Raw genomic sequence first — 14,883 nt, 5'->3', positions numbered from 1 at the left:
TACTCTGTGGGTTTGGACAAATGTATAATGACATATTCCATCGTTATAGTATCACCCATAGTATTTTCACTTCCCTGACTTTCCTCTGTGCTCTTGCCTATTCATCTCTCTGTTCCACTTCAATTTGCCTCCACAAGCAACCACTGATCTTTTCATTGTCTCCAGTTTTGCCTTTTCCAGAATGTCATGTAGTTAGAATCATATAGCGTTCAGGTTTTTCCCATTGGCTTCTTTCACTCAGTAACACGCATTTCAGGGTCCTTCATGTTACTGATGGCTTGATAGCTCATTTCTTTTTCTTAAATGTTTATTTATTTATTTTTTTGATCGGGGTGGGGGAGGTGGCACAGCGAGAGAAGGAGACAATCCCAAGCAGGTTCCGTGATCTCAGCACAGAGTCCAATGCAGGGCTCAAACTCACACACTGTGAGATCATGACCTGAGCCGAAATCAAGAATGGGACACTTAACCAACTGAGCTACCCAGGTGCCCTGATAGCTCATTTCTTTTAAGTGTTGAATAACATTCATTGTCTGGATATACCACACTTTATTTATCCATTCATCTACTAGGGAGCATCTTGGTTGCTTCCAAGTTTTGACAGTTATAAAAAAAGGCTTCTATAAACAAGCTTGTGGATAAAGGAGTTCAGGTGGTGGAGGAGCAGGGAGACCTTCAGCTTGTCTCGTCCCGCAAATAAAGCAAGTTATCGAATAACTCTGAACACCCAAGAAATCAATCAGAGGTCTGAGAGAACAAAAAGTGAAAATCTACAGGTAGAAAAATGACCACCTTCTGGAAGGAGAGAGTTTAGTTGGGGGAGACATAGCTGTGGGTACAGAGGCTGTGAGGGAGCCTGCTTACAGAGGCTACTGCAAAATATTATAAGCAGCAGAGTACAAAATCTGAACTTTTAGAAGTCCACCACCATGTGGGATGTGCCTGGATTAAAGGTGCTCAGGTGGCAAACCAGGGCAGAATCCCAGGAGTGACAGCATGGTCTGAGGATCCGCTGGGTCACAAGAAAGACGGGTCAGGCCAACCTGCTGCACTGTTCCCAAGCATAGGAGTGGGGACTCGGGCTGAGGGCAGTGAGCTAAGGCAGGGTGCTGGCTTTCTGCTCTGTTTTGACATAAACTCTGAACCACTGCGGGGTCTGTGACTGCTTTCCTCACACTGGCTGGCAAAGGGCAAAAGCATAGCAAGATGCTCCCCCAGGGGAACAGCTTGGGTCCCTGTGCAGGATTCCCTAAAATTTGTGTAGTTTTGAAACTTAGTCGTGTGCCTGAGATAAAAAAGCTCAGATCAGGCAGGGTGAACACATGGTTCTCATGAAAACCAGGTACACAAGAGGGGTGACTACTCTTCTGTGAGGGTTTGTTGAAGAGTGGGAGGTGTGAACTTTCAGCTCCAGGGCTAGGGAGCTGTGCATCCTGTCCATCTGAACTGAAGCAAAACAGCGCCACCTAGTGGAGGATGGAGCCACGTACGCAAAGCACAACCCCCTCCTTTTCACCCCGTCCCGGCCCATTTTCACTGAAACACGTCAGCCTGAAAATCAGCACAGAAGGTCGGTCCCCCAGAAGACTAGCACAAACAACTCAACACCAAGTCTGTTGATCATAGAATGCTGCAAAGCTTCAGCTCTAGGGGAAACGGGATCTAACTTCCTTTTTACTTTCATCCCTTTTTATTATTATTTATTTTCTCAAGTATCTTCTTAGTTTTTCTCAAGTTCTTTTTTCTGTTATCTATTTTCTCTATTCTATTCTATTTTATATTACTTATACTTTTGGATCTAGATTCTTTTTTTTAAATATTTATTTATTTTTGAGAGAGAGAGAGAGACAGAGCACGAGAGGGAGAAGGGCAAAGAGAGAGGGAGACACAAAATTCGAAGCAGGCTCCAGGCTCTGAGCTGTCATCACAGAGCCTGATGCGGCTCTCAAACCTAACCCATGGACCGTGAGATCGTGACCTGAACTGAAGTCTGACACTTAACCAACTGAGCCACCCAGGCACCCCAAGATCTAGATTCTTTTAACAAGCAGAACAAAACACACCACGGATCTAGTTTTTTGGTTTTGGTTTTTGTTTTTTTGTCTTGGTTTTTTTTTTTTTCTTTGTTCTATTCTTTTCTGGACAAAATGATGAGACAGAAAAATTCACTCCAAAAGAAAGAACAGGAAGTAGAACTCACAGCCAGGATTTAATCAGTACAGATATAAGTAAGATGTCTGAACTAGAATTTAAAACAATGATTATGAGAAATAAATAAATGAATAATAAATAAGTAAAACAATGATTATGAGGATACTAGCTGAGCTTGAAAAAAGCATACAAGACACCAGAGAATCTCTTTCTGCAGAGATGAAAGAACTAAAATCTAGTCAGGCTAAAATAAAAAATGGTAAAACCAAGATGCAAACCCAAATGAAGGCCATAAAAATGAGGATGGACGAAGCAGAGGAGCAGAGTAATATAGAAGGTAAAATTATGGAAAATAATGAAGATGAAAAGAGGGAAAGAAAAGTAATGGATCACAAAGGTATACTCAGGGAATTCAGCAACTCAGTAAAATGTGACAAAATTCATACAGAAGGAATCCCAGAACATGAAGAGAGAGAAAAGGTGGCAGAAGGTTTATTCATAAAAATTATAGCTGACGATTTCCCTAATCTGAGGAAAGACACAGACATCAAAATCCAAAAAGCACAGGGAACTCCCATTAAATTCCACAAAAGCCAACCATTGCCAAGGCATACAGTCAAATTCACAAAATACACAGACAAGGAAAGAATCCCAAAAGGAGCAAGGGAAAAAAGTCCGTAACCTACAAGGGAAGAAAAATCAGGTTCACAGCAGATCTATCTACAGAAATTTGGCAGGCCAGAAAGGAGTGGCAGGATATATTCAACGTGCTGAATTGGAAAAATATGCAGCCAAAAATTCTTTATCTGGCAAGGCTGTCATTCAGAATAGAAGGAGAGATAAAGAGTTTCCCAGACAAACAAAAACTAAAGAGGTTTGTGACCACTAAACCAACGCAGCAAGAAATTTTAAGGGGGACTCTTTGAGTGGAGGAAAAAGACCAAAAGCAACAAAGATAAGAAAAGACCAGGGGTGCCTGGGTGGCTCAGTCAGTTAAGTGTCCTACTTTGGCTCAGGTCATGATATCATGGTCTGTGAGTTCAAGCCCCACGTCGAGCTCTGTGTTGACAGCTCAGAGCCTGGAGCCTGCTTCAGATTCTGTGTCTCCCTCTCTCTCTGACTTCCCCCGTTCATGCTCTGCCTCTCTCTGTCTCAAAAATCAATAAACATTAAAAAAAAATTAAAAAAGAGAAGACCAGAGAATGCCACCAGAAACACCAATTCTATAGGTAACACAATGGCACTAAATTCATACCTTTCCATAATCACTTTGAATGTAAAAGTTCTAAGTCAAAAGACCTAGGGTAACAGAATGGATAAAAACACAAGATCCATATATGTGTGTGTGTGTGTGTGTGTGTGTGTGTGTATACATACATATATATTCCCCCTAAGCAGAAAACCAACAAGGAAATGATGTCTTTGAATGGCACACTGGACCAGACAGACTTAACATATATTTGGAACATTCCATCCTAGGGGCATGTGGGTGGCTCAGTCAGTTAAGCATCTGACTCTTGATTTCAGCTCAGGCCATGATCTCATAGTTCATGGTATCAAGCCCTGTATCAGGCTCGGTGCTGACAGCATGGAGCCTAGCAGGCTCCTAGCAGGGATTCTCTCTCACCATCTCTACCCCTCCCCCATTCATATTCTCTCTCTCTCTCTCACTCTCTCTGTCTGTCTCTCTCAAAATAAATAAATAAACTTAAAAAAATAAAGAACATTCCATCCTAAAGAAGCAGAATACATATTATTTTCTAGTGCCCATGGAACATTCTCCAGAATAGATCACATTCTGGGTCAGAAATCAGCCCTCAACAAGTACAAAAAGATTGAGATCGTACCATGCATATTTTCAGATCACAACACTATGAAACTTGAAATCTACCACAAGAAAAAAAATTGGAAAGCCCTCAAATACATGATGGTTAAAGAACATCTTATTAAACAATGAACAGGTTAACCAGGAAATTAAAGAAGAAATAAAGAAATATATGGAAGCAAACAAAAATGAAAACATGACAGTCCAAAACCTTAGGAATACAGCAAAGGCAGTCCTAAAAGAGAAGTATATTGCAATTTAGGCCTATCTCAAGAAGCAAGAAAGGTCTCAAATATACAACCTAACCTTTTACCTAAAGGAGCTAGAAAAGGAACAGCAAATAAAGCCCTAGTCAGCAGAAGAAGGGAACTAACAAAGATTAGAGCAAAAATAAATGATATGGAGAGCCTTTCCCCTACAGTGAGGAATGAGACAAAGATGTCCACTCTCATGATTACTATTTAACACAGTACTGAAGTCTTAGCCTCAGCAATCAGACAACAAAAAGAAATGAACAGCATCCAAATTGGCAAGGAAGAAGTCAAATTTTCACTATCTGAAGAAAACATAATATTCTGTGTAGAAACCTGAGCAATTCCTATCAAAATAACACCAGCATTCTTCACAGAGCTAGAACAAACAAACCTAAAATTTGCATGGAACCAGAAAAGCCCCTGAATAGCCAAAGTAATCTTGAAAAAGAAAACCAAAGCATCACAATCCTGGACTTCAAGCTGTAATTATCAAGACAGTATGGCACTGGCACAAAAACAGACACGCATATCAATGGAACAGATATGCAGACAACCCAGAAATGGACCCACAACGTATGGCCAACTAATCTTTGACAAAGCAGGAAAGAATATCCAGTGGAATAAAGACAATCTCTTCAGCAAGTGGTCCTGGGAAAACTGGACAGCGACATGCAGAAAAATGAACCTGGACCACTTTCTTATACCATACACAAAAATAAACTCAAAATGGAAGAAAGACCTAAATGTAAGACAGGAAGCCATGAAAATCCTAGAGGGGAAAACAGGCAAAAACCTCTTTGACCTTGGCCACAGCAACTTCTTACTCAACACGTCTCTGGAGGCAAGGGAAACACAAGCAAAAATGAACTATTGGGACCTCATCAAAATTAAAAGCTTCTGCACAGCAAAGGAAACAATCAGCAAAACTAAAAGCCAACCAACAGAACTGGAGAAGATCTTTGCAAATGACATATCAAATAAAGGGTTAGGATCCAAAATCTGTAAAGAACGTATCAAACTCAACACCCCAAAAATAAATAATCCAGTGAAGAAATGGGCAAAAGACATGAACAGGCACTTTTCCAAAGAAGACGTCCCAATGGCTAACAGACACATGAAAAAATGCTCAACATCACTCATCATCAGAGAAATACAAATGAAAACCACAGTGAGGTATCACCTCACACCTGTCACAATGGCTAACGTTAACAACTCAGGCAACAACAGATGTTGGCGAGGATGCAGAGAAAGAGGATCTCTTTTGCACTGCTGGTGGGAATGCAAACTAGTGCAGCCACTCTGGAAAACAGTATGGAGGTTCCTCAAAAAGTTAAAAATTGAACTACCCTACGACCCAGTAATTGCACTACTAGGTATTTATCCAAGGGATACAGGTGTGCTGTTTTGAACGGGAACATGCACCCCAATGTTTATAGCAGTGCTATTGACAATAGCCAAAGTATGGAAAGAGCTCAAATGTCCATCGACAGATGAATGGATAAAGAAGATGTGGTATGGTACATATATATAATGGAGTATTACTTGGCAATCGAAAAGAATGAAATCTTGCCATTTGCAACTATGTGGATGGAACTAGAAGGTATTATGCTAAGTGAAATTAGTCAGAGAAAGACAAATATCATATGACTTCACTCATATGAGGAATTTAAGATACAAAATAGATAAATACAAGGGAAGGGAAGCAAAAATAATATAGAAGCAGGGAGGGGAACAAAACATATGAGACTCTTAAATACAGAGAACAGAGGGCTGCTGGAGGGATTGTGGGGGGGTGGGCTAAATGGATGAGGGACATTAGGAATTTATAAATAAAAATAAACATTAAAAATTTTTTAAAAATTAAAAATAAATAAAACTAAAAAAAAAAAAAAAAAAAGAAACCTGAAAGACTCCACCAATAAATTGCCAGAACTGATACATGAATTCAGCAAAGTTGCAGGGAATAAACCAATGCAGATATCTGTTGCATTTTTATACATCAATAATGAAGCAGCAGAAAAAGAAATCAAGGGCTCTATCCCATTTACAATTGCACCAAAAAACATAAAATACCTAGGAATAAACCTAACTAAACAGGTAAAAGATCTGTACTCTGAAAACTAGAGAGCACTTATGAAAGAAATTGAGAGGACTTAAAGAAATGGAAAAGCATTCCATGCACATGGATCAGAAGAACAAACATTGTTAAAATGTCTATATTATCCAAAGCAATCTACATATTCAATACAATCCCTATCAAAATACCACAAGTATTTTTGCAGAGCTAGAACAAACAATCTTAAAATTTGTACGGAATCACAGAAGACCCTGAATAGCCAAAGCAATCCAGAAAAAGTAAAGCAAAGCTAGAGGCATCATGGTTCTAGGCTTCAAGCTATATTACAAAGCTGTAGTCATCAAAACAGTATGGTACTAGCACAAACACAGACACTTAGACAAATGGAACAGAATAGAAAATCCAGAAATGGACCCACAACTATATGGTCAACTAATCTTTGACAAAGCAGCAAAGAATGTCTAGTGGAAAAAAGACAGTCTCTTCCACAAATGGTGTTAGGAGAACTGAACAGCAAAGTGCAGAAGAATGAACCTGGGCCACTTTCTTACACCACACAAAATAAATTCAAAATGGATGAAAGACCTAAATGTGAGACAGGAAACCATCAAAACGTTACAGGAGAAAACAGGTAGAACTCATCATCAGGGAAATACAAATCAAAACCATGATGAGATACCAGCTTACACCTTTCAAAATGGCTAGAATTAACACAAGAAACAACAGGTGCTGGCAAGGATGCGGAAAAAGGGGAACCCTATTTGCACTGGTGTAGTGCAAACTGATGTAGCCACTCTGGAGAACAGAGTTGAGCTTCCTCAAAAAACTAAAAATAGACCTACCCTATGATCCAAAAATTGCACTTCTAAGTATTTATTTACCCAAAGGATACAACAACACAGATTCAAAAGGGTACATGCACCACAACATTTATAGCAGCATTATCAGCAATAGCCTAACTATGGAGAAAGCCCAAATGTCCATCAAATGAATAAATACATTGTATACACACACACACACAATGTGTATATATATATATATATACATATATATATATATATGTACACACATACAGTGAATATTACTCAGCCAACAAAAAGAATAAAATCTTGCCATTTTCAACGATGTGGATGGAGCACGAATGTATTATGCTAAGCAAAAAAGGTCAATCAGATAAAGACAAATACCATATGATTTCACTCATATGTGGAATTTAAGAAACAAAACAGATGAACAACATTTGGGAAAGGGGGTAAAAAAGAGAAGAAAGGGAAACAAACCAGAAGACACTCTTTTTTTTTCTTTGATTTTTTTTTTTTTTGATAGAAAGAGCACACGTGGTGGGGGAGGGGCAGAGAGAGAGGGAGAGAATCCCAAGCAGGCTCTGTGCTACAGCACAAAGCCCGGGGCAGGACTTGATACAAACCAAAAACACAAGAGACTCTTTTTTTTAATGTTTATCTTACAGACAGAGAGAAAGAGAGCACGCTCATGTGTGTGAAAGACTGGGGGAGGGGCAGAGACAGAGAGGGAGTCACAGAATCTGAAGCAGGTTCCAGGCTCCGAGCTGACAGCACAGAGCCTGACACAAGGCTCGAACTCACGAACCATGAGATCATGACCTGAACCAAAGTGGAACACTTAACTGACTGAGCCACCCAGGTACCCCACCACAAGAGACTTGTGAGAGACTATCTTAAGGATAGAGAACAAATTGAGGTTGGTGGAGGGAGGTGGGTAGGGGACAAGCTAGATGGGTGATGGCTGTTAAAGAAGATACTTATGTGATGAGCACTGGGTGTTGTATAAAGTGACAAATCACTGAATTGTACTCCTGAAACCAATACTGTACTGTATATTAACTGACTAAAATTAAAAACAAACAAACAAAACCTTGTGCAGGCTATTGTGCAGGTTTTTATGTGGACATAAGTTTTCAACTCCTTTGGGTAAATACCAAAAGGAGTAGCTGCTGGATTGTATGTTAAGACTGTGTTTAGTTTTGTAATAAACTGCCAGACTGTCTTCTAAATTGCTGTTCCATTATGCATTCCCACCAGCAGTATATAAGAGTTCTTGTTGCTCAGTATCCCCACCAACATTTGGTGCTGTCAGTGTTTTGGATTTTGGCCATTCTAGGTTTTTGGTGATAACTTGTTTTAATTTGAATTTCCCCAAAGACATATGATGTGGAGCATATCTCCATATGCTTATTTGCCATCTTTATATCTTCTTTGGTGAAGTATCTGTTAAGGTCTTTGGCCCATTTTTAAATTAATGTTGTTATTTTATTACTGAATTTTAAAAGTCCTTGGGGTGCCTGGGTGGCTCAGTTGGTTGAGCGTCCAACTTTCGGTTTCAGCTCAGGTCATGATCTCACAGTGGGTGGGACTGAGCCCCGCGTCAAGCTCTGCACTGACAGCATGCAGCCTACTTGGCATTCTCTCTCTCTGCCCCTCTCCCTCACTCTGTCTCTCTCTCTCTCTTTCTCAAAATAAATAAATATTGAAAAAAATGACTGGATACAAGATAAACATTTTTTGGTCACTTTCCTGTATATCAACCACACACACACACACACACACACACACACACACACGAAAAAAAGAAAGAAAAGTGGGTGAAGAGCCTTATTCCCCAAAGTCACATAATATATAACCAGTTAGAAATATAAGAAATGTACGGCAAGTACATACACACATACCCCCAAAACCTTAATATTATACACAAGGAAAACATAAGTTTAAAAAGTCAATATACATTGCATATCTAAGTGGGAAGAATGAATAATGTAAAAATGCCAATTCCCCCAAAATATAATTGAAATTAAAATTCAAAGAGATTTATTTTAGACCTGAAACATGATTCTAAGTTCACTTACAAAACTAAACATGTAGGAATATGAATATGTGTATATCAAATGAAAATATGGATTACACAAATCTGTGATAATTAACCATGCAATATCAACCAAATAATAGATACTTAGAATAAACAGACATAATGAAGGGAAAAAGAAATGGGAGACTACACAGAGACAAGATGAGGGTAGAAAGAATATTAATGGGGAACAGACTTCTATTTCAGATAATGACAATATATACCAAGCACACCAATCATCCTACTAGGAACATTTTAAAAATCTGGTCAAATGATTTTTAAAAATCTGCTTGCAGGCACAGAGAAGCAAATAAGACAGTTTAGAATTAGAGTTTAGAATCCTGAAGAAGAAAAAGCCAGGAAGATGAACCAGACATTGGAGCTGTTTTCTCTCTAGGGGCATCTACTAATTTCAGAAAAGACAAATGAAGGATTGATAAATTTAGCTGAGGTTTTTATGGTCTCACAGACCTAGAAGCAAAATATGACTTCAGGGCCTACCCAGAAGGAGAGATATTCATAAATTCTCCACACTTTAAATAGTCCCCTGAAAGAGCCCAGGAATAGAGATGAACTGTAAATAACCTGGCTTTTACAAGAACTGAAATCTGGCTTCAAATCACCTTAATCTGTAACATTAGACTGACATGATCAAGAATTGCTAGTGTACTAGCAGCCTGGAACAGGCAAATAAAAACAAATAAAACCTATCTGGAGAACGAGAGCATAATTCCATGCCCCCAATTATTTCTGCAATTTTTCGCATAAAATGTTCAATATCCTGAAACAACAAAGAATGGTTACAACTATTTGGGGGGAACTGTTAAGCACTATTAACTAAAGCTAATTATACATGCACTCTATGACCCAGAAATTCCACCACTAAGAATATACCAAGAGAACTGAGTATATACAATTACCAAAAGATACTTATAAAAATATCCATAGTCGTTTTATTCATAATAATCCAAGGCTAAAAACAATCCTCATCAACAGGGAAGTAAATAAATTATAGTATATTCATATAATGGAATACCAAAGAGCAATAAAAAAAGAATGGTTTACTGAGATACAACAACACAGGTGCTTCTGACAGACATGAGCCATACTCAAATGAATACTTATTCTATGATTTAATTTACATGAAGGTCAAGAATAGACAAAAGTAATCAATGTTGATAAAAGTCAGAATAGTGATTATCTTGAGGGGAGTAATGACTGGTAGAGACACAAGGAAACCTTTCTGAGCAATGGAAACACTCTATGTCTTGGTGAATGGTGATTACTGATATACACAAAAGTGACTAATCAATGATGAGTACACAGGGTTAAAATTATACGTTAGACACTTTTGACACAAAAAATAGCTAAGACAATTTCCAAAAGAAATAAATCTGGAGGGCTCAAACTACCAGATATAAAAACTGAAGTTACAGTAATTAAGAAAGCATAGTATTTATGCAAGAATGAACAAACGGGGTGCCTGGGTGGCTCAGTCAGTTAAGTGTCCAACTTCAGCTCAGGTCATGATCTCGCGGTTCCTGAGTTCGAGCCCCGCATCGGGCTCTGTGCTGACAGCTCAGAGCCTGGAGCCTACTTCGGATTCTGTGTCTCCCTCTCTCTCTGCCCCACCCCTGCTTGCACTCTGTCCCTCTCTGTCTCTCAAAAAATGAATAAACGTTAAAAAAAATTTTTTTTAAAAAGAATGGACAAACAGACCCATGACACAGAAGAGAGACTAGAAAAAAATTCACATATATGTAGGCACTTAACTTATGACAAAGTAACATTACAGACTGATTATAATAAGGAAAGTCTTTTCACCAAATAGCATTGCACACACAGATATACATAAAAAATGAAATTTTATCCTTATTTCATACCATATATAAAAATGAAATCCAGGTGGACCATAAATCTAAATATAAAAATTAAAGAAATAAGGCTTTTAGATTATATAAAAGAGTATCTTCATAACTTGGGGCAGGGAAAGAATTCTTAAACATGACCAAAATTAGCGCTAAGCATAAAGAAAAAGATTAATAAATCAAACTACATTATTAAATTAGACTATATTAAAAATAACTTGCTCATCATAAGCACAAGAACCACTAATAGATGGAAAATGCAAGCCACAGAATGGGAGAAGATATTTGCAACACATATAATTGACAGAGAGTTTGTAACTAGAAAATATAGAAAATTCATACAAATGAATAAGAAAGTAACAACCTGATACAGAATTGAGCAAAAGACAAACATTTCACACCCATTATAAAAAGATGTCCCGAAAGACTGATAAACGTATGAATTCTTAGTCTACTTCATTTGTCTTCAGGGAAAAACCAAATAAAAACATTATTCACCCATCATAATGATAAAATTTTTAAAAATCCAGCAATCCCAAGAGTTGGGAAGGATGTAGAGAATAAAACTTTCAATGGCAGAATACATATTGGTAGAGCAACACTGGAAACTGTTTGCATTGCCTATTCATGCTGACCCTAAGACTTAGCAATTTCATTTCTATGTATCTACCCAATAGGAATAGGTGCTCATGAGCATCAAGTCATATAATCAGGAATGTTCAGAGCAACATTATTCATAATAGCAAAAACTATAAACAACCTAAATGTCTATCGATGTCCATAAATAACAGAATAAATAAACTGGAGTATAGTTGCATAATGAAATACTACACAGCAATAAGGGTGAATGGATTAGTCACTCACAACAACACAAGGCAAATATCTCCAGCAAAATGCTGAAAAAAAAAAAGTCAGGCACAAAAGATTTTGCACAGTATGATTCCATTTATTTAGTGTTCAAAAATAGGCAAAGCTAAATTACAACATTAGACATTAAAAGGGAAATTCTTTTGTGGAACAGAGAGGAAACAGTGATTAGAAGAGGGTATGGGGGGTTTTCTGAAGTTCTAGCAAGGTGTTCTATTTCTTGACCTAGGCTTTAGTTACATAGGTGTTCACACTGATATATTTCAATGAGTATAAACAAATACTTGAGTTAAATGGTAGGTTAAGGGGCGCCTGGGTGGCGCAGTCGGTTAAGCGTCCGACTTCAGCCAGGTCACGATCTCGCGGTCCGTGAGTTCAGCCCCGCGTCAGGCTCTGGGCTGATGGCTCAGAGCCTGGAGCCTGTTTCTGATTCTGTGTCTCCCTCTCTCTCTGCCCCTCCCCTGTTCATGCTCTGTCTCTCTCTGTCCCCAAAAAATAAATAAACGTTGAAAAAAAAATTAAAAAATAAATAAATAAATGGTAGGTTAAATATGCATTAGCTATGGTCACCTTCCGAACTCTCACTAAAAGAACAAATAATTAAACACACACACACACACACACACACACACACACACACACACACACACTCCCAATGGCAAAACCTGAGAGGAAACAATTTGAACAGAAATGGTAACTTAGTTAACAGGAAAAAGGGTCTTAAGCCAATAGACCGGAAAGCTTAGGAGCAACCCCTTTTGTATTCGAATTCCTAACAGGTTTAGTGATTGGTAGTGCCAGCTACCTCTGCAAATGACAGAATCAATGGGGCTAAAAGCCAGAGCAGTTGAAAATTTAAGAAGCAGTCAAACCCCAGATCCTCCCTCCAGTTTACACTGCTAGGAAACTGCCTTTCCCCATACCCAGGCAGGTGGTTGGAAGTTCATTCTCTGGAGGAGGTGGGACAGGGAGAAGCAGGGGGGGTGGGGGCGGGGGCCGCTGAGAAGGGAGGGAAAAGGAGGAGAAGAAGGAGGTATAGTAATCTTCATCTTTGTCACTGTTGTCCTTGGAATGGAAATAGTAGGTACGGTTGACAGCAGGGGTACTATATGAAAACAGGGAGATTAAGAGTCTGGGCTACATACTGATACTTTACCACAGCTTCTTCTTCCACAAGGTTCTAAAATCAGTAGTAGCCAAGTTTATAACCTCTAGGAGAAAGATGGGACTGATTTTTCTACTGAATATGATCTGCCGAAGTCAAAATACATAAAAAGATGCTGACATCCTAAGCTTTTCAGTAAGATGGCCCAGAGAAACCACCCTACAAAAAAGTCCATACTGACAATTTCTATCCAAGAGGAATCCCCAATAGATTTAATAATTAGTAGTGCCAGGCACCTCTGGCACATAATTTCTAAAAGCATTTTAGTGTTCTGCTATTAAATATGAACAGATGGGGGCACCTGGGTGGCTCAGTCAGTTAAGTGTCCGACTTCAGCTCAGGTCATGATCTCGCGGTTCGTGACTTCAAGTCCCACGTCGGGCTCTGTGCTAATAGCTTGGAGCCTGGAGCCTGTTTCAGATTCTATGTCTTCCTCTCTATCTGCCCCTCCTCCGCGCGCGCGCACACACACACACACACACACACACACTCACTCTCTCTGTCTCTCAAAAATAAATAAACATTAGGGGCGCCTGGGTGGCGCAGTCGGTTAAGCGTCCGACTTCAGCCAGGTCACGATCTCGCGGTCCGTGAGTTCGAGCCCCGCGTCAGGCTCTGGGCTGATGGCTCAGAGCCTGGAGCCTGTTTCCGATTCTGTGTCTCCCTCTCTCTCTGCCCCTCCCCTGTTCATGCTCTGTCTCTCTCTGTCCCAAAAATAAATAAACGTTGAAAAAAAAATTTTTTTTAATAAAAAAATAAATAAATAAACATTAAAAAAATTTTAAATATGAACAGATGGCCAATAATTTGATGGCATCCTCTAACATGAAAGACAAGCAAAATCACAAAATAGAAAATAAAAGTAGAAACAGCAGAGTTTATCTCCCCAGATCTCCCCTTAAAAACAGACATAGCAATTAAATAGCAAAACCATAAACCTATGGACAACATCTATAATAAAATAAGGGGATAAGATATCCCTACAAACCCCAAAATAAAACATATGGTGACAAACAACTCACAGTCACAAAACCTATGGGTACCAGCATCCACGCAGGAAGAAACAGAAGGAATGAAGGGGCTATCGAATGACCTGGGAAGAGAACTCCAAAACAGCCAACAGTACTCACTAGGAGGCACAGGTCAATTTGAGAAAGGCAGCTGAAACTGGGAGAAGGTCTGCCCATTCCAATAGCAGGTAATTCAAAAGATTTAAGTGAAGTTCCAAAGGTGGTAGTCTGGTGACCTGTAAGAACTATAGAAACTGACCATCCAGGGTTCCCAGGCAGAACAGAGCCCAAGAAACCAGGAAAAACTATAGAGAAGAGAATACAAATTAAACAGGATTTTTAAAAAATAGAAAAGAGAAACCAGAAAAAAGTAGAATGGAACAAAGGCAGAAAATCCCAGAAGGCAAGCCACCATATACATATGCTAAACACTATAAAAGGAAGCTCAGTGAGCCTAAAAAGTTTTCTTCAATCATGCTTCCTTCTAAACATTTAGGAAAAAACTAAATTCAATTAATAATGAGCAAAGAGGGGTGCCTGGGTAGCTCAGTTGATTAAGAATCTGACTCTTGGTTTCAGCTCAGGTCATGATCTCAGTTTGTGAGTTACAGCCCAGTGTCAGGCCCTGCACCGACAGATAGAGCCTTCTTAAGATTCTCTCTCTCCCTCTCTCTCTGCCCTTCCTCCACTCTCTCTCTGTCTCTCTCTCTCTCAAAATAAATAAACTTAAAAAAAAAATAAAGAATGAGTTGGGGCACCTGCGTGGTTCAGTCAGTTAACCATCAG

At 39.0% G+C, this 14,883-nt stretch overlaps 1 protein-coding gene across 1 annotated transcript in view; it reads right to left on the bottom strand.

Annotated features, from left to right (window-relative positions):
* Positions 1–14,883, bottom strand: part of SPATA6 (spermatogenesis associated 6) — a 143,941-nt gene that overhangs the window by 93,926 nt on the left and 35,132 nt on the right. The gene's annotated exons all lie outside the window — the stretch shown is intronic.

The sequence above is a fragment of the Lynx rufus genome, unplaced genomic scaffold (assembly GCF_022079265.1).
Source record: "Lynx rufus isolate CCGP_SWC_20201006 ecotype Redwood Valley unplaced genomic scaffold, mLynRuf1.p SCAF_2, whole genome shotgun sequence".
Classification (NCBI taxonomy): Eukaryota; Metazoa; Chordata; class Mammalia; order Carnivora; family Felidae; genus Lynx; species Lynx rufus.
Note: the sequence above shows the minus strand (reverse complement) of the source record. Positions and strands in the feature narration are given on the sequence as shown.